The 26,636-nt window shown below is 43.7% G+C and overlaps 1 protein-coding gene across 9 annotated transcripts in view; it reads left to right on the forward strand.

Annotated features, from left to right (window-relative positions):
* The window catches only part of TPST1 (tyrosylprotein sulfotransferase 1), a 224,825-nt gene that overhangs the window by 79,809 nt on the left and 118,380 nt on the right, over positions 1-26,636 (forward strand). For 3 of the 9 annotated variants that reach the window (XR_012282314.1, XM_073664957.1, XM_073664962.1), the window contains exon 1: positions 18,678-18,833. The exons of 1 other annotated variant lie outside the window; for it this stretch is intronic. The gene's annotated coding sequence lies outside the window, so the exon portion shown is untranslated. Of the gene's footprint in view, positions 1-18,676; positions 18,834-18,885; positions 19,024-26,636 lie in introns of those variants that run through there. 5 more of the 9 variants (XM_073664950.1, XM_073664966.1, XM_073664967.1 and 2 more) reach the window with 5 other exon arrangements.

Here is a 26,636-nt window from a genome sequence, read left to right on the forward strand (position 1 = left end):
TTAGTGTATGATCTTATTCTCATGTGCTAGCCTTAGAGTATGATCTCATTCTCATGTGCTAGCCTTAGTGTATGATCTCATTCTCATGTGCTAGCCTTAGTGTATGATCTTATTCTCATGTGCTAGCCTTAGAGTATGATCTCATTCTCATGTGATAGCCTTAGTGTATGATCTTATTCTCATGTGCTAGCCTTAGTGTATGATCTTATTCTCATGTGCTAGCCTAAGTGTATGATCTCATTCTCATGTGCTAGCCTTAGTGTATGATCTCATTCTCATGTGCTAGCCTTAGTTTATGATCTTATTCTCATGTGCTAGCCTTAGTGTATGATCTCATTCTCATGTGCTAGCCTTAGTTTATGATCTTATTCTCATGTGCTAGCCTTAGTGTATGATCTCATTCTCATGTGCTAGCCTTAGTGTATGATCTCATTCTCATGTGCTAGCCTTAGTGTATGATCTTATTCTCATGTGCTAGCCTTAGAGTATGATCTCATTCTCATGTGCTAGCCTTAGTGTATGATCCCATTCTCATGTGCTAGCCTTAGTGTATGATCTTATTCTCATGTGCTAGCCTTAGAGTATGATCTCATTCTCATGTGCTAGCCTTAGTGTATGATCTCATTCTCATGTGCTAGCCTTAGTGTATGATCTTATTCTCATGTGCTAGCCTTAGTGTATGATCTCATTCTCATGTGCTAGCCTTAGAGTATGATCTCATTCTCATGTGCTAGCCTTAGAGTATGATCTCATTCTCATGTGCTAGCCTTAGTGTATGATCTTATTCTCATGTGCTAGCCTTAGTGTATGGTCTTATTCTCATGTGCTAGCCTTTGTGTACGATCTCATTCTTGTGTGCTAGCCTTAGTGTATGATCTCATTCTCATGAGCTAGCCTTAGTGTAATCATCTCATTATCATGTGCTAGCCTTAGTGTATGATCTCATTCTCATGTCCTAGCCTTAGTGTACGATCTCATTCTCATGTGCTAGCCTTAGTGTATGGTCTTATTCTCATGTGCTAGCCGTAGTGTATGATCTCATTCTCCTATGATAGCCTTAGAGTATGATCTCATTCTCATGTGCTAGCCTTAGTGTATGATCTCATTGTCATGTGCTAACCTTTGTGTATGATCTCAATCTCATGTGCTAGCCTTAGTGTATGATGTCATTCTCATGTGCTAGCCTTTGTGTATGATCTCATTCTCATGTGTTAGCCTTAGTGTATGGTCTTATTGTCATGTGCTAGCCTTAGTGTATGATATTATTCTTATGTGCTAGCCTTAGTGTATGATCTCATTCTCATGTCCTAGCCTTAGTGTACGTTCTCATTCTCATGTGCTAGCCTTAGTGTATGGTCTTATTCTCATGTGCTAGCCTTAGTGTATGATCTCATTCTCATGTGCTAGCCTTAGAGTATGATCTCATTCTCATGTGCTAGCCTTAGTGTATGATCTCATTCTCATGTGCTAGCCTTAGAGTATGATCTCATTCTCATGTGCTAGCCTTAGAGTATGATCTCATTCTCATGTGCTAGCCTTAGTGTATGATCTTATTCTCATGTGCTAGCCTTAGTGTATGGTCTTATTCTCATGTGCTAGCCTTAGTGTACGATCTCATTCTTGTGTGCTAGCCTAAGTGTATGATCTCATTCTCATGAGCTAGCCTTAGGGTAATCATCTCATTCTCATGTGCTAGCCTTAGTGTATGATCTTATTCTCATGTGCTAGCCTTAGTGTGTGATCTTATTCTCATGTGCTAGCCTTAGAGTATGATCTCATTCTCATGTGCCAACCTTAGTGTATGATCTCATTCTCATGTGCTAGCCTTAGTGTATGATCTCATTCTCATGTGCTAGCCTTAGTGTATGATCTTATTCTCATGTGCTAGCCTTAGAGTATGATCTCATTCTCATGTGCTAGCCTTAGTGTATGATCTCATTCTCATGTGCTAGCCTTAGTGTATGATCTTATTCTCATGTGCTAGCCTTAGAGTATGATCTCATTCTCATGTGATAGCCTTAGTGTATGATCTTATTCTCATGTGCTAGCCTTAGTGTATGATCTTATTCTCATGTGCTAGCCTAAGTGTATGATCTCATTCTCATGTGCTAGCCTTAGTGTATGATCTCATTCTCATGTGCTAGCTTTAGTTTATGATCTTATTCTCATGTGCTAGCCTTAGTGTATGATCTCATTCTCATGTGCTAGCCTTAGTTTATGATCTTATTCTCATGTGCTAGCCTTAGTGTATGATCTCATTCTCATGTGCTAGCCTTAGTGTATGATCTCATTCTCATGTGCTAGCCTTAGTGTATGATCTTATTCTCATGTGCTAGCCTTAGAGTATGATCTCATTCTCATGTGCTAGCCTTAGTGTATGATCTCATTCTCATGTGCTAGCCTTAGTGTATGATCTTATTCTCATGTGCTAGCCTTAGAGTATGATCTCATTCTCATGTGCTAGCCTTAGTGTATGATCTCATTCTCATGTGCTAGCCTTAGTGTATGATCTTATTCTCATGTGCTAGCCTTAGTGTATGATCTTATTCTCATGTGCTAGCCTTAGAGTATGATCTCATTCTCATGTGCCAGCCTTAGTGTATGATCTCATTCTCATGTGCTAGCCTTAGTGTATGATCTCATTCTCATGTGCTAGCCTTAGTGTATGATCTTATTCTCATGTGCTAGCCTTAGAGTATGATCTCATTCTCATGTGCTAGCCTTAGTGTATGATCTCATTCTCATGTGCTAGCCTTAGTGTATGATCTTATTCTCATGTGCTAGCCTTAGAATATGATCTCATTCTCATGTGATAGCCTTAGTGTATGATCTTATTCTCATGTGCTAGCCTTAGTGTATGATCTTATTCTCATGTGCTAGCCTTAGTGTATGATCTCATTCTCATGTGCTAGCCTTAGTGTATGATCTCATTCTCATGTGCTAGCTTTAGTGTATGGTCTCATTCTCATGTGCTAGCCCTAGTGTATGATCTCATTGTCATGTGCTGACCTTAGTGTACGATCTCATTCTCATGTGCTAGCCCTAGTGTATGATCTCATTCTCATGTGCCGGCCTTAGTGTACGATCTCATTCTCATGTGCTGACCTTAGTGTACGATCTCATTCTCATGTGCCAGCCTTAGTGTATGATCTCATTCTCATGTGCTAGCCTTAGTTTATGATCTTATTCTCATGTGCTAGCCTTAGTGTATGATCTCATTCTCATGTGCTAGCCTTAGTGTATGATCTCATTCTCATGTGCTAGCCTTAGTGTATGATCTTATTCTCATGTGCTAGCCTTAGAGTATGATCTCATTATCATGTGCTGACCTTAGTGTATGATCTCATTCTCATGTGCTGACCTTAGTGTACGATCTCATTCTCATGTGCTAGCCTTAGTGTATGATCTCATTCTCATGTGCTGACCTTAGTGTATGATCTTATTCTCATGTGCTAGCCTTAGAGTATGATCTCATTCTCATGTGCTGACCTTAGTGTATGATCTCATTCTCATGTGCTAGCCTTAGTGTATGATCTCATTCTCATGTGCTGACCTTAGTGTATGATCTCATTCTCATGTGCTGACCTTAGTGTACGATCTCATTCTCATGTGCTAGCCCTAGTGTATGATCTCATTCTCATGTGCCGGCCTTAGTGTACGATCTCATTCTCATGTGCTGACCTTAGTGTACGATCTCATTCTCATGTGCCGGCCTTAGTGTATAATCTCATTCTCATGTGCTAGCCTTAGTTTATGATCTTATTCTCATGTGCTAGCCTTAGTGTATGATCTCATTCTCATGTGCTACATTTAGTTTATGATCTCATTCTCATGTGCTAGCCTTAGTGTATGATCTCATTCTCATGTGCAAGCCTTAGTGTATGATCTTATTCTCATGTGCTAGCCTTAGAGTATGATCTCATTCTCATGTGCCAGCCTTAGTGTATGATCTCATTCTCATGTGCTAGCCTTAGTGTATGATCTCATTCTCATGTGCTAGCCTTAGTGTATGATCTTATTCTCATGTGCTAGCCTTAGAGTATGATCTCATTCTCATGTGCTAGCCTTAGTGTATGATCTCATTCTCATGTGCTAGCCTTAGTGTATGATCATATTCTCATGTGCTAGCCTTAGAGTATGATCTCATTCTCATGTGCTAGCCTTAGTGTATGATCTCATTCTCATGTGCTAGCCTTAGTGTATGATCTTATTCTCATGTGCTAGCCTTAGTGTATGATCTTATTCTCATGTGCTAGCCTTAGAGTATGATCTCATTCTCATGTGCCAGCCTTAGTGTATGATCTCATTCTCATGTGCTAGCCTTAGTGTATGATCTCATTCTCATGTGCTAGCCTTAGTGTATGATCTTATTCTCATGTGCTAGCCTTAGAGTATGATCTCATTCTCATGTGCTAGCCTTAGTGTATGATCTCATTCTCATGTGCTAGCCTTAATGTATGATCTTATTCTCATGTGCTAGCCTTAGAGTATGATCTCATTCTCATGTGATAGCCTTAGTGTATGATCTTATTCTCATGTGCTAGCCTTAGTGTATGATCTTATTCTCATGTGCTAGCCTTAGTGTATGATCTCATTCTCATGTGATAGCCTTAGTGTATCATCTCATTCTCATGTGCTAGCTTTAGTGTATGGTCTCATTCTTATGTGCTAGCCTTAGTGTATGATCTCATTCTCATGTGCTAGCTTTAGTGTATGGTCTCATTCTCATGTGCTAGCCCTAGTGTATGATCTCATTGTCATGTGCTGACCTTAGTGTACGATCTCATTCTCATGTGCTAGCCCTAGTGTATGATCTCATTCTCATGTGCCGGCCTTAGTGAACGATCTCATTCTCATGTGCCGACCTTAGTGTACGATCTCATTCTCATGTGCCGGCCTTAGTGTATGATCTCATTCTCATGTGCTGGCCTTAGTTTATGATCTTATTCTCATGTGCTAGCCTTAGTGTATGATCTCATTCTCATGTGCTAGCCTTAGTGTATGATCTCATTCTCATGTGCTAGCCTTAGTGTATGATCTTATTCTCATGTGCTAGCCTTAGAGTATGATCTCATTCTCATGTGTTAGCCTTAGTGTATGATCTCATTCTCATGTGCTAGTCTTAGTGTATGGTCTCATTCTCATGTGCTAGCCTTAGTGTATGATCTCATTCTCATGTGCTAGTCTTAGTGTATGGTCTCATTCTCATGTGCTGACCTTAGTGTACGATCTCATTCTCATGTGCTGACCTTAGTGTACGATCTCATTCTCATGTGCCAGCCTTAGTGTATGATCTCATTCTCATGTGCTAGCCTTAGTTTATGATCTTATTCTCATGTGCTAGCCTTAGTGTATGATCTCATTCTCATGTGCTAGCCTTAGTGTATGATCTCATTCTCATGTGCTAGCCTTAGTGTATGATCTCATTCTAATGTGCTGACCTTAGTGTACGATCTCATTCTCATGTGCTAGCCCTAGTGTATGATCTCATTCTCATGTGCCGGCCTTAGTGTACGATCTCATTCTCATGTGCTGACCTTAGTGTACGATCTCATTCTCATGTGCCGGCCTTAGTGTATAATCTCATTCTCATGTGCTAGCCTTAGTTTATGATCTTATTCTCATGTGCTAGCCTTAGTGTATGATCTCATTCTCATGTGCTAGCCTTAGTGTATGATCTCATTCTCATGTGCTAGCCTTAGTGTATGATCTTATTCTCATGTGCTAGCCTTAGAGTATGATCTCATTCTCATGTGTTAGCCTTAGTGTATGATCTCATTCTCATGTGCTAGTCTTAGTGTGTGGTCTCATTCTCATGTGCTAGTGACGCGCCCCCTTGGCCAGTGCTGTTAGGGGATACCCGGAGCCGGATCAGATGGGGGTTGTAGTCTCCGAGTGGCTGTGACCCGTTCCGTGCCCAGGGTGTCAAGCTCAGTGTGTGGCAGTCCTTATGATGTTTCTAGATGTTCTTTTGTGTCGACTACGCCACCCGTTGAATTGCGGTCAGTACGGCCGCCGCTGCAGCAGGGTCCGCTGAGGCTGGTGATGTATGTGCAGCTCAGGTAGTATAACCCCCAACGGGAGGGGTATAGCCTCAGGGGGTCAGTTGCAGAGGATGGGGGTTGTGGTGGTGCAGCGGGGATGGAAATGAGACTCAGAGTCGGGCTGTGCAGTTCAGGGTTTGTTTACTTACTGCAGTTGTTCTGGTCACTCCGGCCTTGAGTGACCACCCGAGCCGTGCTGCGTCCACCAGGTCCTGGACTCGGCCAACCCCCAGGTGATTCTGGAGCGTGGTCCTGAGCTCCCTTTCTGTCCTGTCCTCTTCTCTGGCCTTCCCCACCAGGGATCCACCTATGTCCGGCTCCCTCGGGCCTCTTAGTGGTAAACCCTTGTCTCTGGGTTCCCTGACCCTATTCCTGGTCTGCCTTCCGGGTGGATTTAGTGGGTGATCGTGGCAGATCCTGCCCACGACCTCCGGTTCCTGGCTAAGGTGTGCTGTAGCCTCTGCCAGCTTGGGATCCGGTACCCTGTTGCCAACTCTTCACCCTCTGGTCTAATTTGGGCTCTTGGAGTTCCTTCTTTCTCCCCCTCTGGGTCTTTCTTTCTCCTCTCTCTCTCTGGGCCTTGGAGCTGCTCTTCTCCTCTGCTCTCTTCCTCTGCTCTGCTCTGACAAAAGAGTGACAGACTGACTGACCCTGATCTAAGATGGTTCCCACCTTATATACTCCCCCTATGTGTGAGCTCAGGTGACCAGCACCCAATGAGCTCATAGCACTACCCAGACTGCTCCCCCTCTCTGCCCCTACACTACTGGGATGTTCCACCCCCCTCCCACTCCAGCCAGGAACAGACACTGTCGTACCTGCACATTTCTCTAGTGGGAGTACCATCGGTCTGTTCCCCGGAAATGGGATGTGTGTAGTGCATGCAGCTAACTGAGCTCAGTTCCACACTCCATCCTTACCCGGGAGTGGAATATCACACCTCTGGGTTGAGGTGCAATACCCCTGTAGCAGCCGAATCCTCAGGGTGCTACATTCCCCCCTGGTAAATCACAGCACGCCCTCGGGCTGTAAGATATAAACATCCACAAACATACATTTTTTTCATAAAACATAAACATATAAAACATATAAAACATCATCGGCAGCAATAAACTGTTCATATAAACATTCTTGTTTCTGGTTCCTCCGGTCACGGTGCAACTTGTGACCGGGTAAAGTGCGACAGTCTCTCTTGGAAGAAAAACAGTTTCCTATAAAACCGGTAGGGGGCGCTTTAGGAAGCGCAACTATATACAAGGGGATATGGCCGCTCTCAGTCCTCGGCCAGTGGGAATAGGGACACACGGGGTTAACAGTTCACTTCGCTGGTCCCAACGGGGACTATAATAGCAGCAGCAGTTTTTGGTACCCTTACGGGTAACTATATACAGTCTCTTCACTACCGTACTCAACGACGGCGTCCTCCTGCTCTTTCTTTGTGGACAGTTTCAGTTTCAGACCCGTCCGGGTCCTCTTGCTCCTCCTCACACCGCAGCTCCTCCTCCGTCAGGCGATGCACATGGAGGGCGTAGGGTCCTTTGGCACACTTGTGCCGGGTGAAGGTGACCTCGTCCCCTAAATACAGGTCACGACCTCTGTGTCCCTTCGGTAGGTGGGACTCAACGTCTCTCCTGGTCACGAAGACGTCGCCTGGGGTGCGGTGATCCCTGATGAAACCCCACCCATGCTGCAGATTGAACTTTATCACAGTCCCGATGGTACGGGGACCATGCGCTGCACGGGGGTTTCTCCTGGTCCGGCTCTTCTGCTCCGCGCTCCTTATTTGGGCTTGTTGTTCCCGGACCCGCCTCTCTCTCCGCTCCCTCTCAAAGACCTCGAGCTGCTGGCGGCAGCACTCTGCACGCTCCGCTGCGGCTGCCCGAGTCTCCTGAGTGAACCCCATGAGGTCTTCTCCGGTGGGATCCCACTCAAACTGGGTCTCTTCTAGCGGGGGCGAGATCCTCTTTATGGGCTTTGGAGCCGGGATCAGGGGTTCGCACATGGCCCTTGCTTTTTGCAGCTCCAGCTGGATGTATTCCTGGGGCCATACGAAGGGCTGCCCATCCGGGCACGTATGTTGGGCGAACAGGTCTTCACCCAGGTGCGGCACTCTTGTTTTTATGGGCGCAGTGGTGGTAGCGGCGCCCGGGTTAACCAGGCCTTGCGACCAGGCCTGGGGCACCTTGAAAGTAAAGGGCACCGTAAGAACGGCGGCGCCCTGTGTTACTTGGCCCTGCGACCAGGCCGGGGGCTCCGCGGAGGTAGGGGGCGCTGTTGGTATTGCGTCGCCCGGGGGTACTAGGCCTTGCGACCAGGCCGATGGTACTTCCTGCTTGGCCACGCTCGGGGTCGAGGCGTGTGACGTCACAGGGGTCGCGGCTTCCGTTTGAGGCCTAGTCTGCGGCGGTGACGTTGCAGCGACGGGCACGGCAGGGGGTACTTCGGGCTCTGCGACGGGGAGCTGGGGCAGGCACGCGGTTTCCCGGTTCGGGGTAGTGACGTCCCCTTTACCTGCCTCCATTCGTTCGGCTCCCTTCTCGGCGCCGTCTCCGGCCTTCAGTCCTCCTGCGCCATCCTCAGAGGCGGTCTGTCTCCTCGTCTCGGGCGGCGTGCTCCGCTGACGGATTTCGGTCTGCTGGGCCATCTCTCGGCTCCACTCCGCCAACGTCTCTCGCTGTACCCGGGCCATCCTCCGTGCGAGGCCCTCCAGCGCGGTCTGTGCACACTCCCGGTCTCGGGGGAGCTGTGTTAGGATCTCCAGCAGGCCTTCTGGAGTGGCGACCTGCAACAGGCTCCTGACCACTGGGTCGGTGCTGCCTGACTCTCCCTCCAGACGTCTTGTCTCCGGGTGCGCTCTCTCCAGACTGCTCCAGGCGACACCCATCTTTGTTCTCCTCTTCTGTCTCCGCCCACATCGAGGGTGGTCCCGGGGCAACTTAGTGATTGTCTGTTCCAGGGGCAGTTCTCTTACGCTGATGGACACTTCCAGCATCACAGTCTCTGTTGGTGGGCGCGGTTTCCGCTTTTGGCGCCATTCTTCGACCTGGCCCACGATGGGAGGTGGCCTCTTGCCACCCTCTGGCACGCCCATAATGGCGTCCGCTCTTCCAAGGCGGGAAATCTTTGGAAATGGCGGGAATCGTCTCCCAGTGGCGGGAAACTCCATGGATGGCGGGAAAAAGCTGCAAATGGCGGACAACCGGCGGGAAACGACCTGTGATGGGGCCCGATGGCGGGGACCCTCCGGAACCGGCAGGAGACTTCTTTTTAAGGTAACGATGAACTTTTCTTCAGGCACGCAGTACCCGGTTGTTGCGGGCACGTGATCCTGCCGACTACGCCAAAGTTGACGCGCCCCCTGGGCCAGTGCTGTTAGGGGATACCCGGAGCCGGATCAGATGGGGGTTGTAGTCTCCGAGTGGCTGTGACCCGGTCCGTGCCCAGGGTGTCAAGCTCAGTGTGTGGCAGTCCTTATGATGTTTCTAGATGTTCTTTTGTGTCGACTACGCCACCCGTTGAATTGCGGTCAGTACGGCCGCCGCTGCAGCAGGGTCCGCTGAGGCTGGTGATGTATGTGCAGCTCAGGTAGTATAACCCCCAACGGGAGGGGTATAGCCTCAGGGGGTCAGTTGCAGAGGATGGGGGTTGTGGTGGTGCAGCGGGGATGGAAATGAGACTCAGAGTCGGGCTGTGCAGTTCAGGGTTTGTTTACTTACTGCAGTTGTTCTGGTCACTCCGGCCTTGAGTGACCACCCGAGCCGTGCTGCGTCCACCAGGTCCTGGACTCGGCCAACCCCCAGGTGATTCTGGAGCGTGGTCCTGAGCTCCCTTTCTGTCCTGTCCTCTTCTCTGGCCTTCCCCACCAGGGATCCACCTATGTCCGGCTCCCTCGGGCCTCTTAGTGGTAAACCCTTGTCTCTGGGTTCCCTGACCCTATTCCTGGTCTGCCTTCCGGGTGGATTTAGTGGGTGATCGTGGCAGATCCTGCCCACGACCTCCGGTTCCTGGCTAAGGTGTGCTGTAGCCTCTGCCAGCTTGGGATCCGGTACCCTGTTGCCAACTCTTCACCCTCTGGTCTAATTTGGGCTCTTGGAGTTCCTTCTTTCTCCCCCTCTGGGTCTTTCTTTCTCCTCTCTCTCTCTGGAACTTGGAGCTGCTCTTCTCCTCTGCTCTCTTCCTCTGCTCTGCTCTGACAAAAGACTGACAGACTGACTGACCCTGATCTAAGATGGTTCCCACCTTATATACTCCCTCTATGTGTGAGCTCAGGTGACCAGCACCCAATGAGCTCCTAGCACTACCCAGACTGCTCCCCCTATCTGCCCCTACACTACTGGGATGTTCCACCCCCCTCCCACTCCAGCCAGGAACAGACACTGTCGTACCTGCACATTTCTCTAGTGGGAGTACCATCGGTCTGTTCCCCGGAAATGGGATGTGTGTAGTGCATGCAGCTAACTGAGCTCAGTTCCACACTCCATCCTTACCCGGGAGTGGAATATCACACCTCTGGGTTGAGGTGCAATACCCCTGTAGCAGCCGAATCCTCAGGGTGCTACATTAGCCTTAGTGTATGATCTCATTCTCATGTGCTGACCTTAGTGTATGATCTCATTCTCATGTGCCGACCTTAGTGTACGATCTCATTCTCATGTGCCAGCCTTAGTGTATGATCTCATTCTCATGTGCTAGCCTTAGTTTATGATCTTATTCTCATGTGCTAGCCTTAGTGTATGATCTCATTCTCATGTGCTAGCCTTAGTGTATGATCTCATTCTCATGTGCTAGCCTTAGTGTATGATCTTATTCTCATGTGCTAGCCTTAGAGTATGATCTCATTCTCATGTGCTAGCCTTAGTGTATGATCTCATTCTCATGTGCTGACCTTAGTGTATGATCTCATTCTCATGTGCTGACCATAGTGTACGATCTCATTCTCATGTGCCAGCCTTAGTGCATGATCTCATTCTCATGTGCTAGCCTTAGTTTATGATCTCAATCTCATGTGCTAGCCTTAGTGTATGATCTCATTCTCATGTGCTAGCCTTAGTGTATGATCTCATTCTCATGTGCTAGCCTTAGTGTATGATCTTATTCTCATGTGCTAGCCTTAGAGTATGATCTCATTCTCATGTGCTAGCCTTAGTGTATGGTCTCGTTCTCATGTGCTAGCCTTAGTGTATGGTCTCATTCTCATGTGCTAGCCTTAGTGTATGGTCTCATTCTCATGTGCTAGCCTTAGTGTATGATCTCATTCTCATGTGCTAGCTTTAGTGTATGGTCTCATTCTCATGTGCTAGCCTTAGTGTATGATCTCATTCTCATGTGCTGACCTTAGTGTACGATCTCATTCTCATGTGCTAGCCTTAGTGTATGATCTCATTCTCATGTGCTGACCTTAGTGTATGATCTCATTCTCATGTGCTGACCTTAGTGTACGATCTCATTCTCATGTACCAGCCTTAGTGTATGATCTCATTCTCATGTGCTAGCCTTAGTTTATGATCTTATTCTCATGTGCTAGCCTTAGTGTATGATCTCATTCTCATGTGCTAGCCTTAGTGTATGATCTCATTCTCATGTGCTAGCCTTAGTGTATGATCTTATTCTCATGTGCTAGCCTTAGAGTATGATCTCATTCTCATGTGTTAGCCTTAGTGTATGATCTGATTCTCATGTGCTAGCCTTAGTGTATGGTCTCATTCTCATGTGCTAGCCTTAGTGTATGATCTCATTCTCATGTGCTGACCTTAGTGTATGATCTCATTCTCATGTGCTGACCTTAGTGTACGATCTCATTCTCTTGTGCCAGCCTTAGTGTATGATCTCATTCTCATGTGCTAGCCTTAGTTTATGATCTTATTCTCATGTGCTAGCCTTAGTGTATGATCTCATTCTCATGTGCTAGCCTTAGTGTATGATCTCATTCTCATGTGCTAGCCTTAGTGTATGATCTTATTCTCATGTGCTAGCCTTAGAGTATGATCTCATTCTCATGTGCCAGCCTTAGTGTATGATCTCATTCTCATGTGCTAGCCTTAGTGTATGATCTCATTCTCATGTGCTAGCCTTAGTGTATGATCTTATTCTCATGTGCTAGCCTTAGAGTATGATCTCATTCTCATGTGCTAGCCTTAGTGTATGATCTCATTCTCATGTGCTAGCCTTAGTGTATGATCTTATTCTCATGTGCTAGCCTTAGAGTATGATCTCATTCTCATGTGCTAGCCTTAGTGTATGATCTCATTCTCATGTGCTAGCCTTAGTGTATGATCTTATTCTCATGTGCTAGCCTTAGTGTATGATCTTATTCTCATGTGCTAGCCTTAGAGTATGATCTCATTCTCATGTGCCAGCCTTAGTGTATGATCTCATTCTCATGTGCTAGCCTTAGTGTATGATCTCATTCTCATGTGCTAGCCTTAGTGTATGATCTCATTCTCATGTGCTAGCCTTAGAGTATGATCTCATTCTCATGTGCTAGCCTTAGTGTATGATCTCATTCTCATGTGCTAGCCTTAGTGTATGATCTTATTCTCATGTGCTAGCCTTAGAGTATGATCTCATTCTCATGTGATAGCCTTAGTGTATGATCTTATTCTCATGTGCTAGCCTTAGTGTATGATCTTATTCTCATGAGCTAGCCTTAGTGTATGATCTCATTCTCATGTGCTAGCCTTAGTGTATGATCTCATTCTCATGTGCTAGCCTTAGTTTATGATCTTATTCTCATGTGCTAGCCTTAGTGTATGATCTCATTCTCATGTGCTAGCCTTAGTTTATGATCTTATTCTCATGTGCTAGCCTTAGTGTATGATCTCATTCTCATGTGCTAGCCTTAGTGTATGATCTCATTCTCATGTGCTAGCCTTAGTATATGATCTTATTCTCATGTGCTAGCCTTAGAGTATGATCTCATTCTCATGTGCTAGCCTTAGTGTATGATCTCATTCTCATGTGCTGACCTTAGTGTATGATCTCATTCTCATGTGCTGACCTTAGTGTACGATCTCATTCTCATGTGCCAGCCTTAGTGTATGATCTCATTCTCATGTGCTAGCCTTAGTTTATGATCTTATTCTCATGTGCTAGCCTTAGTGTATGATCTCATTCTCATGTGCTAGCCTTAGTGTATGATCTTATTCTCATGTGCTAGCCTTAGAGTATGATCTCATTCTCATGTGCCAGCCTTAGTGTATGATCTCATTCTCATGTGCTAGCCTTAGAGTATGATCTCATTCTCATGTGCTAGCCTTAGTGTATGATCTTATTCTCATGTGCTAGCCTTAGAGTATGATCTCATTCTCATGTGCTAGCCTTAGTGTATGATCTTATTCTCATGTGCTAGCCTTAGAGTATGATCTCATTCTCATGTGCCAGCCTTAGTGTATGATCTCATTCTCATGTGCTAGCCTTAGTGTATGATCTCATTCTCATGTGCTAGCCTTAGAGTATGATCTCATTCTCATGTGCTAGCCTTAGTGTATGATCTCATTCTCATGTGCTAGCCTTAGTGTATGATCTTATTCTCATGTGCTAGCCTTAGAGTATGATCTCATTCTCATGTGATAGCCTTAGTGTATGATCTTATTCTCATGTGCTAGCCTTAGTGTATGATCTTATTCTCATGAGCTAGCCTTAGTGTATGATCTCATTCTCATGTGCTAGCCTTAGTGTATGATCTCATTCTCATGTGCTAGCCTTAGTGTATGATCTTATTCTCATGTGCTAGCCTTAGTGTATGATCTTATTCTCATGTGCTAGCCTTAGTGTATGATCTCATTCTCATGTGCTAGCCTTAGTGTATGATCTCATTCTCATGTGCTAGCCTTAGAGTATGATCTCATTCTCATGTGCTAGCCTTAGTGTATGATCTCATTCTCATGTGCTAGCCTTAGTGTATGATCTTATTCTCATGTGCTAGCCTTAGAGTATGATCTCATTCTCATGTTATAGCCTTAGTGTATGATCTTATTCTCATGTGCTAGCCTTAGTGTATGATCTTATTCTCATGTGCTAGCCTTAGTGTATGATCTTATTCTCATGTGCTAGCCTTAGTGTATGATCTTATTCTCATGTGCTAGCCTTAGAGTATGATCTCATTCTCATGTGATAGCCTTAGTGTATGATCTTATTCTCATGTGCTAGCCTTAGTGTATGATCTTATTCTCATGTGCTAGCCTTAGTGTATGATCTCATTCTCATGTGCTAGCCTTAGTGTATGATCTCATTCTCATGTGCTAGCCTTAGTGTATGATCTCATTCTCATGTGCTAGCCTTAGTTTATGATCTTATTCTCATGTGCTAGCCTTAGTGTATGATCTCATTCTCATGTGCTAGCCTTAGTGTATGATCTCATTCTCATGTGCTAGCCTTAGTGTATGATCTTATTCTCATGTGCTAGCCTTAGAGTATGATCTCATTCTCATGTGCTAGCCTTAGTGTATGATCTCATTCTCATGTGCTGACCTTAGTGTATGATCTCATTCTCATGTGCTGACCTTAGTGTACGATCTCATTCTCATGTGCCAGCCTTAGTGTATGATCTCATTCTCATGTGCTAGCCTTAGTTTATGATCTTATTCTCATGTGCTAGCCTTAGTGTATGATCTCATTCTCATGTGCTAGCCTTAGTGTATGATCTCATTCTCATGTGCTAGCCTTAGTGTATGATCTCATTCTCATGTGCTAGCCTTAGTGTATGATCTTATTCTCATGTGCTAGCCTTAGAGTATGATCTCATTCTCATGTGCCAGCCTTAGTGTATGATCTCATTCTCATGTGCTAGCCTTAGTGTATGATCTTATTCTCATGTGCTAGCCTTAGAGTATGATCTCATTCTCATGTGCTAGCCTTAGTGTATGATCTCATTCTCATGTGCTAGCCTTAGTGTATGATCATATTCTCATGTGCTAGCCTTAGAGTATGATCTCATTCTCATGTGCTAGCCTTAGTGTATGATCTCATTCTCATGTGCTAGCCTTAGTGTATGATCTTATTCTCATGTGCTAGCCTTAGTGTATGATCTTATTCTCATGTGCTAGCCTTAGTGTATGATCTCATTCTCATGTGCCAGCCTTAGTGTATGATCTCATTCTCATGTGCTAGCCTTAGTGTATGATCTCATTCTCATGTGCTAGCCTTAGTGTATGATCTTATTCTCATGTGCTAGCCTTAGAGTATGATCTCATTCTCATGTGCTAGTCTTAGTGTATGGTCTCATTGTCATGTGCTGACCTTAGTGTACGATCTCATTCTCATGTGCCGGCCTTAGTGTACGATCTCATTCTCATGTGCCGGCCTTAGTGTATGATCTCATTCTCATGTGCCGGCCTTAGTTTATGATCTTATTCTCATGTGCTAGCCTTAGTGTATGATCTCATTCTCATGTGCTAGCCTTAGTGTATGATCTCATTCTCATGTGCTAGCCTTAGTGTATGATCTTATTCTCATGTGCTAGCCTTAGAGTATGATCTCATTCTCATGTGTTAGCCTTAGTGTATGATCTCATTCTCATGTGCTAGTCTTAGTGTATGGTCTCATTCTCATGTGCTAGCCTTAGTGTATGATCTCATTCTCATGTGCTGACCTTAGTGTATGATCTCATTCTCATGTGCTGACCTTAGTGTACGATCTCATTCTCATGTGCCAGCCTTAGTGTATGATCTCATTCTCATGTGCTAGCCTTAGTTTATGATCTCATTCTCATGTGCTAGCCTTAGTGTATGATCTCATTCTCATGTGCTAGCCTTAGTGTATGATCTCACTCTCATGTGCTAGCCTTAGTGTATGATCTTATTCTCATGTGCTAGCCTTAGAGTATGATCTCATTCTCATGTGCTAGCCTTAGTGTATGATCTCATTCTCATGTGCTGACCTTAGTGTATGATCTCATTCTCATGTGCTGACCTTAGTGTACGATCTCATTCTCATGTGCTAGCCCTAGTGTATGATCTCATTCTCATGTGCTGACCTTAGTGTACGATCTCATTCTCATGTGCTAGCCCTAGTGTATGATCTCATTCTCATGTGCCGGCCTTAGTGTACGATCTCATTCTCATGTGCTGGCCTTAGTGTACGATCTCATTCTCATGTGCCGGCCTTAGTGTATAATCTCATTCTCATGTGCTAGCCTTAGTTTATGATCTTATTCTCATGTGCTAGCCTTAGTGTATGATCTCATTCTCATGTGCTAGCCTTAGTGTATGATCTCATTCTCATGTGCTAGCCTTAGTGTATGATCTTATTCTCATGTGCTAGCCTTAGAGTATGATCTCATTCTCATGTGTTAGCCTTAGTGTATGGTCTCATTCTCATGTGCTAGCCTTAGTGTATGATCTCATTCTCATGTGCTGACCTTAGTGTATGATCTCATTCTCATGTGCCGACCTTAGTGTACGATCTCATTCTCATGTGCCAGCCTTAGTGTATGATCTCATTCTCATGTGCTAGCCTTAGTTTATGATCTTATTCTCATGTGCTAGCCTTAGTGTATGATCTCATTCTCATGTGCTAGCCTTAGTGTATGATCTCATTCTCATGTGCTAGCCTTAGTGTATGATCTTATTCTCATGTGCTAGCCTTAGAGTATGATCTCATTCTCACGTGCTAGCCTTAGTGTATGATCTCATTCTCATGTGCTGACCTTAGTGTATGATCTCATTCTCATGTGCTGACCTTAGTGTACGATCTCATTCTCATGTGCCAGCCTTAGTGTATGATCTCATTCTCATGTGCTAGCCTTAGTTTATGATCTCAATCTCATGTGCTAGCCTTAGTGTATGATCTCATTCTCATGTGCTAGCCTTAGTGTATGATCTCATTCTCATGTGCTAGCCTTAGTGTATGATCTTATTCTCATGTGCTAGCCTTAGAGTATGATCTCATTCTCATGTGCTAGCCTTAGTGTATGGTCTCGTTCTCATGTGCTAGCCTTAGTGTATGATCTCATTCTCATGTGCTAGCCTTAGTGTATGATCTTATTCTCATGTGCTAGCCTTAGTGTATGGTCTCATTCTCATGTGCTAGCCTTAGTGTATGATCTCATTCTCATGTGCTAGCTTTAGTGTATGGTCTCATTCTCATGTGCTAGCCTTAGTGTATGATCTCATTCTCATGTGCTGACCTTAGTGTACGATCTCATTCTCATGTGCTAGCCTTAGTGTATGATCTCATTCTCATGTGCTGACCTTAGTGTATGATCTCATTCTCATGTGCCGGCCTTAGTGTATAATCTCATTCTCATGTGCTAGCCTTAGTTTATGATCTTATTCTCATGTGCTAGCCTTAGTGTATGATCTCATTCTCATGTGCTAGCCTTAGTGTATGATCTCATTCTCATGTGCTAGCCTTAGTGTATGATCTTATTCTCATGTGCTAGCCTTAGAGTATGATCTCATTCTCATGTGTTAGCCTTAGTGTATGATCTCATTCTCATGTGCTAGTCTTAGTGTATGGTCTCATTCTCATGTGCTAGCCTTAGTGTATGATCTCATTCTCATGTGCTGACCTTAGTGTATGATCTCACTCTCATGTGCCGACCTTAGTGTACGATCTCATTCTCATGTGCCAGCCTTAGTGTATGATCTCATTCTCATGTGCTAGCCTTAGTGTATGATCTCATTCTCATGTGCTAGCCTTAGTGTATGATCTCATTCTCATGTGCTAGCCTTAGTGTATGATCTTATTCTCATGTGCTAGCCTTAGAGTATGATCTCATTCTCACGTCCTAGCCTTAGTGTATGATCTCATTCTCATGTGCTGACCTTAGTGTATGATCTCATTCTCATGTGCTGACCTTAGTGTATGGTCTCATTCTCATGTGCTAGCCTTAGTGTATGGTCTCATTGTCATGTGCTAGCCTTAGTATATGATCTCATTCTCATGTGCTAGCCTTAGTGTATGATCTTATTCTCATGTGCTAGCCTTAGAGTATGTTCTCATTCTCACGTCCTAGCCTTAGTGTATGATCTCATTCTCATGTGCTGACCTTAGTGTATGATCTCATTCTCATGTGCTGACCTTAGTGTATGGTCTCATTCTCATGTGCTAGCCTTAGTGTATGGTCTCATTGTCATGTGCTAGCCTTAGTATATGATCTCATTCTCATGTGCTAGCCTTAGTGTATGATCTTATTCTCATGTGCTAGCCTTAGAGTATGATCTCATTCTCATGTGCTAGCCTTAGTGTATGATCTCATTCTCTTGTGCTAGCCTTAGGTCATGTGCTGACATTAGGGTATGTTATCATTAGCATGTGCTACTCCATGTGCTTTTCCTGTATGACTACACCACAGCTAACGTACAGTAGGTGTGAACAGTACAGAACACTTGGTTATTTTCCATCTATGTCCTGATGACTTAGACAATTTGATGGAACATTATACGAGGCATATTATAACCGGAGCACTGTGCCCTGCTCACAGGCTGCACCCCCCTGACTGGATGGGCAGCAGCTGGCACACGGGGGCAGACATCACACAATGACGCCTCAGATGAGGATGCTGCACGTCACCTTCTCAATGAAGAGACCCCCAGCACTGCTCACCACTCACTGCTCCTGTGCCCCGCCCACCCGACACTCTGCCAATCACAGGTTTGATCTCACTGCAGCCCCTCTATCCACTGGCCAATGAGCGCGCCGCTGACATCTCTCGCTCCCGTGCTTGGCAGCTCCGGACTGTGTACGCGCTGCTCGTACACAGTCAGAGAACGGCGAAGATAGGAAATAATGTCGGGGGGTGGGGGGGACCGGAGCTGACAGGGGCTGCCTGCCCGGGACCGGATACAGGTGAGTGACATCTCCGAACACTCCCAGACACTCACTAGATGATATGGCCGCCTCTGCTGAGGTCCGGGAGCTCCTCTAGCTACTGCTGTCCGCAGATTATGGAGTAGCGGCTGGCAGTGTGGAATGGCGCAGCGGGACTGGTAATGCCCCCTGGGACAGGATTGTGCACACTGGCAAGGCTATTAGATGGGTGAGCTGCATTCCAATGCAGGGTATAGGCTGATGTGTGCCCATGCCAGCTGGGTCATCGCTCAGCTCCAGGTAGCGCTCTCATGGCTGCCTACCCTGCTCCTCTGCTCAACTGCCCCACGCTATGGATGTGTATTATGCCTGGTGTTTGCATCTCATCCTATTAAACCTGGCACATGGGCCACTTTACCTATCTATATCAGGTATCTAGTCTATAGACTTACATCTGGCAGCGGGCACTCAGGCTCGCTCCATGTGCACATGGGCTACTTTACTAACATCTGGCAGCGGACACTCAGGCTCACTCCATGTGCACATGGGCTACTTTACTAACATCTGGCAGCGGGCACTCAGGCTCGCTCCATGTGCACATGGGCTACTTTACTAACATCTGGCAGCGGGCACTCAGGCTTGCTCCATGTGCACATGGGCTACTTTACTAACATCTGGCAGCGGGCACTCAGGCTCGCTCCATGTGCACATGGGCTACTTTACTAACATCTGGCAACGGGCACTCAGGCTGGCACCATGGGCTACTTTACTAACATCTGGCCGTGGGCACTCAGGCTGGCACCATGTGCACATGGGCTACTCCTTACCCAGTATCTGGGATTTTTCTCCTGGGCTGTGTCATACTCTGTCCTGAGTATAGTATAATACCCTTGTATGAGGCAGCTGGCACCATGGCAAAAACTTGATACTTGATGAACTCTTAGTATCTGCCCATAGACGACTTCTTGTTCTGCACATGGCACAGAACTTCACTGCAAAACTGAAAAAGTCATGTCTGGTGGGCAGAATTGATAAATAAATGAATAGCATGTTCCATTAATTATCTACCACAATTGGTGCCCTCAAATATGCATGGCAAATGTATATAGTGTTGGGAAGTCTTTCTCAGGGGTCTTAGAGTGTTTACTTGACATCTGGAGGGGGATCTGATTTTTTTTTTTCTAATTTCCCCCATCTAGTGTGATTATCAGCAAGTTTTTTATGCTTTTTCTTGCAAATATTGTTTCAACAGGTGAATCATAAAGCATATGGGACCCAAAGCAAAATTTGTATTAGAAGCCTCCATCTACTATTTGTGATACTATAATTGGCGCTCCCCTGGCAGTAAGGCCTGGGTGCAACATCTAACTTTACACCTCTATATGTCCTCTTTCAGACACCTGTGAATCCCGCATGCTGTTCTATCTGTGGTTTTCATGGATCAAACACTTACTCATTATAACATATGGAGCTGTTCACATTAATCTATTCTTTTCAATGTTCCAGTTGCTACTGAGCTATTGCCTTGGAACAATGTTAACCCTATTTTAGAACTTTGATTTCCACTCCTCCTTTTTGTTGGTCAAATCATTGAACGCGCCAAATATAGACGACTTAGGAGGGTTAATTCTACTTACAGAGTCCCTTTAAGACTAGACAGTCTTCTGATACGTCAGATTATCATAGAGGGCCCCTTGCCGGATAAGGCTCAAAAAGTGGCTAAAACACTTATTTTATGATAGCTATTTGGAGCATAGCTTGCTAAATCTCCACAATAGTGTGCTATTTGTAGTGAAGACTAAAAACAGGATTGGACAAGTCAGTTTTCTGTTTTTATTGGTGTCTAAGGGACTTCTTACTATCTAATTTAAAAAAAAAAGAAAAAATGTTGCCTTAATTTGGGTTAGGGATCAAATTATTGTCACACTTCTCTGCATTTCTTGAAAAGGGCACCCAAAATTGTGACATAATAAGACATGTTTATTAATAAGGTATTTTAGCGGCACATACATCTTATTCTTTATGAAAGGTTTTCCTGATGGCATGGGATGGAATCTGATCTTGCTCTTGGCTCCAGCTTTTTTTGCAAACATATCTGATTGCCTCGTTCATGAGAATATCTGTTTTCCCCCTTTGTACTGCACCTTACATCGAACTTTGTGGCCTACAATATCTTTCTGTATTATGGGCCAAAAAAAAGAAATTATGATTGGGCATTACATAACCTAGGACCTCTGTTTCCATATATGAAGATACCATGAAAGCCTGTATGCCTACCGAGTTATCTTTAACATATTATTGTGTGCACCATCAGTTTGGTAAAATAGAATTAACAATTCTTACTCTCATCCGTGATCTGTTTGACATTTCCATATAGAACTATAAATCGGTGTTATCGCTCATCTTGTTCTTTAAAATCAATGCAGTTTCTATGGCAGGATATTGGATGCTGCCCATTAGCGCAGTAATATTCCAGCTGTGCCGCACTAATGAATGGGTATTAATTAACTCACATTTCCATATTGTGCTAGTTTATTATGTGGTTTTTAGACAGTTATGGAGAAAGCCGCATCTCTAGTGTCTACATATGTTGGACGCATGTGGAGTAGAAATGTATCGACTTCCAAATAAAAGGAAATAGTATACAGTATTGTGAAAAAAGTTTTATGCAGGTGTGAAAGAAATGCTGTGCAGTAAGAAGCTTTCAAAAATCTAAACGTTAATAGTTTTATCTTTATCAATTAACAAAAACAAAGTGAATGAACATAAGAGAAATCGAAATCGCATCAATATTTGGTGAGGATCACTCTTTGTCTTCAAAAGAGCATCAATACTTCTATGTACACTTGAATGCAATTTTGGAAGAAACTCAGGGAGGTTGTTTTAAACATCTTGGAGAACTAACCACAGGTCTCCTGTGTTTGTAGACTTGTTCAAATCTTTTTGTTTGTTCATGTAATCCCAGACAGACTCTATAATGATGAGATCATGGCTCTTTAGGGGCCATATTATCACTTCTAGGACTCATTGTTCTTTACACTGAAGACAGTTCATAATGACTTTGGCTCTATGTTTGAGGTCCTTGTCCTGCTGCAGAATAACTTTGTAGCCAATCAGACGCCTCCCTGATGGTATTGCATAATGTATAAGTATCTGCCTGTATTTCTCAGCATTGAAGGCAAAGTTGAGGACTGTATAATGAGTAGATGGCCAAGAAATCTTAGTTCAGCAGATGAGTTACACATTATGCTCACTGCGTATAACTCGCATGAGTGCTATCTGTCGTTTTGACGGATAGCACTCTTTGTAATGTTATTCTATGGAGCTGTGCCCACGTCCAATTTTTTTTTTCCTCAGACTGAGTCTGTCTGAGGACAAAATCACATAATGCACGATTTGCCTCTGATAATCGGATGGCACTTGCCAATTCTTGTCCGTGGAAAGCATGGGACTGCACTCAGACAGACTTTCACGGACAGACTGAATGAAGTCTGATCAGAAAGTGTGATATGAGAGTGTAATCAGCATAATCATACTGATGGGATAAACTGTTGTGTGCACCTGCCCTTCCCTTTAAAATTGGAAAATGTTCAGGAGTGTCACCAGCTCAGAGTTGGCAGCAACCAGTGGGAACCAGCTACACCCATGTACTGTTTAGAGAAGTTTGGCCAGAAGTGGTCTATGGAAAAATTGAGGCACAAAGCCATACCTTTGACATTGAAACAGGACCAAGTGACTTGACTATAGGAAATATAGGAATTGATGTGCAGAAAAATGGTAGCAGGAATGAAAATGTGAAATATTTGGCGTAACAGGAGGCAGCTTGTTCGCTGGAGATCAGTACAATAATGAGTGTCTGCAGGCAACAGTGAAGCATTGGTGGAGGCTCCTTGTTATTTTGGGGCTGCATTTAAGCAAATGTAGCTGGGGATTTGGTTAGGATAAACTGGTGTTTTCAATGTTGAGAAATACAGGCAGCTACTTATCCACCATGTAATACCATTACACAGGCATCTTGAGTCTATTCAAATTTATTCTGCAGCAGGACAATGACCCCAAACATACAACCAATGTCATTACGAATGTTCTTACTCGAAAACAACAAGGAATCCTGGAAGTGATGATATGGCCCCCACAGAGCCTTGATCTCAACATTGAGTCTGTCTGGAATTACTTGAAGAGACAGAAGGATTTGCACAAGCCTACATCCACAGATCATCTGTGGTTAGTTTGGAACACGTTTATTAATCAAAGCCTCCGATTTACTGTAACAAATTAGATTTTTACTGTTTATTAGACATGAGCTATTTATGAAGAGGTGAAGTGAGGAAACCTAGAGAAGTCAGCAGTTTGGTTGTGAACTCCCCTACCCTGCATGTTGAGGAATGTTACCTAAAACATTCTAAAGAAAATTGTATTATTATTTCGATCTCTGCAATGTACTTCTAAGATTTAAAGGGCTATTTCTATCTGAAACTTTTCTGACATATCCACAGATAGTCCAAAAATACCATCCGTCCTTTGGGACCAGCCCTTGTCTCAAGAATGAGGCTCCATCTCCTGCTACTGTGAATGAAAAAGTGGTCAATGCATACTCAGCCACCTCTGCATACACAAAGGCACAAGACCGAGTCCTACATTTAGGACTTGTCATAAACATCGTAGATGGGAATTCCTATCTTGGTGATTTCTTGTCCTTAAACACATCTTGAAGATTCCTGTCTTTAGCTGTTGCTGTTTTACTCCAAATTATAGCCCTGAATGTTCTCACATCATGCTGTACAGTGGATAGGGGTTTTATTTTTGCGACACTACATGAAATGTGATAAATACATTTATCGTGTTTTGTTTTTTTATGGTAGTTAAAGTTACTAATGTTTCTGTATGTACCTTTTTGCTTTTTCTGAACCTTGGACTTTGACATGTTCACTAATAAGAGATTACTGATGCTACTTGCCTTCCCTAAGCTGCGCATACAAGAAAGGTGGGGACATTTGCTGTTTGTTGTGTATGGAAACTCTACTTGGATGTTAACCTGTCGTGAGCATCTGACTCATAAGACACTATGAAAATACTAAGGATTTTTTGTAAATCACAAATGAAGAGATCTGAAAAGTAAATGCTTCTTATCACTGATCTGTTATTACACAAGCTGTAGGCAATCCAATGAAAAATAAGATCATAAATGCCAGTTACTTTAGGAATAAGAAACTTCCGCCTCTTTGGAAGAGTTGAATGCATTAAGCATATTCTAAGGAAACGTATGAATATTTCTTTGATGAGATAATACGAGCCAGACTGAATGCATTTAAAAGGTTACCCTCCCCCACACAGAGAGGGTACATAGCTTGCAAGTTGACCTTGTTGCTTTCTAAGACCTATTGTGGTGTTCTATCAAGGCACACCTGAATCCTTGTAATAAAGAACATCACAAACTATCACAATTCTAGTTCATCCTTGCACAACTACTTCTCCACCAGACGCAGAGATCTGGTACCCAGGATTTCTCGGAGTCTAACCGTCCTTGCAAATCAGACATACAGTTGAAACCAGTGTATGTTTACATACACTATATAAAAAGACACGCTTGCATGTTTTTCTCAATATCTGACATGAAATGAGAATAAACCTTTCCCGTTTCCGGTCAATTAGGATTACCATCATTTTTAATATTTGCCAAATGCCAGAATAATGAGAGAGAGAGAATGTTTTAAGGCATTTTTATTACTTACAGCGAAGTGAAAAGTTTACATACATTATACAAACTTCTGGTTTCAACTGTTTACAAAAGTAGTTTATCAGTACCTTTTTTAAAATATCAGTACATCAGTAAATTAGCTGAAGCCAGTTATGTCCCAGTACTGGGTGAATTCACACAGTAATATCACATTAGTGGGATAATTAGCACTGTGACATTGTAGTACAGGGATAATGCACACAGTAATATCACAGCACAGGCATAATCATTGTCAGATGCTTAAAGCACAGCAATTAACAGTAGTATATTAGTAGTATACAAGTAGTGATGTCACAGTACAGTATAATGAAAAAAGTAAGGCCCAATCCAACATACAACGGGATCCCAGCTGTGCTATATGCATAGCAGATAGTGGGGTTAATCAGAATCACTGTATATGATGGCAGCTGTGTACTGACTACTATTTAACACGTGTTTACATGTGATTGGCCAATTTTGAACACAACCACATCCCCAATTATAAGACGGTGTTCACACTTATGCCACCGCATTATTTTAATTTTGTTATTTTTATTTTCCCCTTCAAAAATGACATCAGTTTATTTGTCAATGACTTTGTACATGTTATGGCATTAAAGGTGGAAAAAGTTCTGCAATGATTCTTCTTGATAGGGTTGTTTTTTTTTTAACATCACGAAAACCTGGCATATTAACAGGGGTGTGTAAACTTTTTACATCCACTGTATGAGTGAGGAATATGCCTCTTAATTGTTTGGTCCCATAGTAGCTGGTATTCTGCTACCCTGGTAATTACATCCATAGTCTTGGGAAAAGTCCGCCTTGGTGTGAGTGTTTGCTGATGAGAAGGAATCTTCTGTCTAATTTCTATACTGTTTGTAAGTAAAACAAATTCCGCCAAGCTTTAGATCTTCAGAGACATGATATGTCATGGTGTAACCTCTTGACCTGACTGTGTGTACATTGGATAGGAAGTTGTTATTGTACATGTGGTATGGATGTCACACTTTGGTTTTCTGAAGGAGAACTTGGCCTGACCTCTCTGTAACGTTACATATGCCGGTCTGAATTTATTGTGCTGTCTGTTTTTTTTGTATATGTGAACATAGCTCAGTGCATTTTGGTTGCTTAAAGCACACTGTGAACACATGTTTGTGTTCCCATGCCTTTTGTAGGTTTTCTTGCAACTTTACTGGTTACAGTTCTATATATTGAATGGTTAATATAGCAAATGAAACATCTAGAATGCATAGAGATATTGAGGTATGTTTTTAATATCGAAGATTGTCTCTTCTTCAGAGAGGAAGAGAACTAGAACTCTAGTGCCACCTATAGGAAGTAGCAATCCTATATTGACCCTTTAACGAGCTTTGTCACATGACTTAGGATAAAAGCCAGAACCAGAAACTCAATTTGAAGACCCTATGTTTCGGGGTACTGCCCCTCGTCAGTTCAAAGAGTGAGATCTGGTTTGGCTAGATGAGTGGAGTCAGACCGGTATCCAAAGGGTAACGTTTCTCCTTGATTATCATGTTACTCTCCGCAAGGAGAAACGTTACCCCTTGGATATTTAATATCGAATGCATGGTTAAAAACATTGGTGCGAAATTAACTAAAGTGAGACATTGGATCTTATTGGTTAACTCTGCTACAATAGGTCTAAGGTTAGGTGCACATTGCCCTTTGTATAGGAAAGAGTTCCATATTTGGCTAACTAAACAGTGAGCAGATGCATACCGGCCAGAGGAACACATTTTTGGTGAATGGTGGCCTATGGCAAGGTTAAAGAATATATCGGGAACAGCTCCCAATGTATATATTCAACAAAGTGCACAAACATAGTGGACACTCAGCCAACAGGAGCATTACATTGGAAGATCATCGTAAACAAGCATTGTTTAAAAATGCTCGTTTCACGTTTAGCATAAAAGATCATCATTCTCGGTGGTGCATCATACTGTGTAAATGGGGCGAACAATGGCAGCAGCCTATGTGCACTGAGTGATCTAGTGTAGATCGCTCAGTGCGCATCATTTGCAATTTTCTGCCTGCGTAAACAGGCTTTCAAACGATTATCGATCGGTAAAAGTTTACCAACCGGCGGTCATATTGTGCCGTTGGCACGT

The sequence above is a fragment of the Phyllobates terribilis genome, unplaced genomic scaffold (assembly GCF_046119375.1).
Source record: "Phyllobates terribilis strain yellow unplaced genomic scaffold, ASM4611937v1 Scaffold_2__4_contigs__length_985480577, whole genome shotgun sequence".
Taxonomy (NCBI): domain Eukaryota; kingdom Metazoa; phylum Chordata; class Amphibia; order Anura; family Dendrobatidae; genus Phyllobates; species Phyllobates terribilis.